At 33.7% G+C, this 1,527-nt stretch overlaps 1 protein-coding gene across 2 annotated transcripts in view; it reads left to right on the plus strand.

The window, feature by feature from the left end:
• The window catches only part of ttc13 (tetratricopeptide repeat domain 13), a gene marked incomplete in the record, with an annotated part of 30,708 nt that overhangs the window by 16,242 nt on the left and 12,939 nt on the right, over positions 1–1,527 (plus strand).

The raw sequence follows: 1,527 nt of genomic DNA on the forward strand, positions 1-1,527 counted from the left end.
TCCACAATTATATTACTGTGTTCACAGTAAAATAAAAACAGTGATTTACATAAAAACACAATGAAAACATTGTAATCAGATTGTCTGTGATTTTTTTATACAATTATTAATCTTTAAGGCACGATAAAAGAAAAGAAGTGGTTCCACTTTTCCTGTGACAGTCATTATCATGATTTAACAAATGCATAAACATTCTTAGTTAAACAACAAATGAATCACGAACAGAAGAGATTGTTCTGTCCATTATCTGATTAAGAGAACTGAGGGGTTCTCTTCCACGGYTAGAATGACCTGTCATGACAGAGTTTCTGTCCTCTCGTCAGGCCTGTCCGAGGCAGTAAATCTTGTTTCATCACTCGAGGTGACCCCTACAGTCCGGACCTTTTATGCAGGTGTGAATACACCCTTAAATGCAGTCTTGGCAGGGTTAGAGCAGTGCTATTCAACTAAATCACTCCGGGGGTCACAGTTACTGCAGGTCAACAGCTCAGGGGCCGAACATCCAGCAATTGTAAAGTAAARTTTTATTTATATAGCACCTTTCGTAGAAATAGATTCACAAGGTGCTGTACAATCAGAGGCAAATCAAAAGATATACAATCAGAACAGGATATACAAAAATTTGGAACAAAAAGTATAAAAGCTGTACAACCATCAAAGTATGAAGATTGTACAATCTGAAAAATAAAAAGTAAATAATATCTAGACAAAAATGGGGAGGGCAGAGTAAAACATTAACATATTAAGATGAAGGATTTTTAAATCAGAAATTAATTTGGAGGCAGGTCCCTGAATGGGTAGATTGTGGAGTACTGGTACATTTTAGAAAAATACATTTTTGATAAACTGAAATGATTTTGGATGAAAATACTGTCTGTTTGACATACAATATATTAATATGATGATTTGTACGGTCGGTCAATTAAAGTTATTATGTAAATAAACCAAATATTACAAAGAGCTGTTACCTATGAATTAGTTTATTTTGCTGCATTTAATCATGAATACAACAAACAGAACCCTATAAAAGTAGTGATAATTAAACAATATCAAAAACAAAAAGAACACATTCTGCCTCCTATTTAACACAAATAATATTTTGACATCTCTGACTTGCCAAATTTTTAAACCAACTTTAATTTCCACTTTCATCATTTTATCTTCAACTGCTTGTAGTTTTAACTGTTTTGAGTGTTCGTAGAAATGTTTTTACCAGCTTCTAGGCATGATTCTGATGTTTCTGTTGATACCAAACATGTCTGTCAGTTGATGAATGGAGTCGTTTTTATCCAAAACATTTATTTCCTTTTTAGCTCAACACAGAAACAACAACTGTCTCCTCACGCTCACCGTGCTTCTGCTGCGGTCAGAGTAAAAGTAACGTTAAAGAGACGTTCAAAGGTTTTCCCAACATACACATGGTTCAATAAGGGTGTAAGAAAATATCGATACACTGAAATATCGCAATATTTCATTTCCTGATACTGTATCGATATTCTAAAGCCCTGTATCGATTTTTTTATTAAG

Source organism: Austrofundulus limnaeus, unplaced genomic scaffold (genome assembly GCF_001266775.1).
Source record: "Austrofundulus limnaeus strain Quisiro unplaced genomic scaffold, Austrofundulus_limnaeus-1.0 Scaffold1219, whole genome shotgun sequence".
NCBI classification, from domain to species: domain Eukaryota; kingdom Metazoa; phylum Chordata; class Actinopteri; order Cyprinodontiformes; family Rivulidae; genus Austrofundulus; species Austrofundulus limnaeus.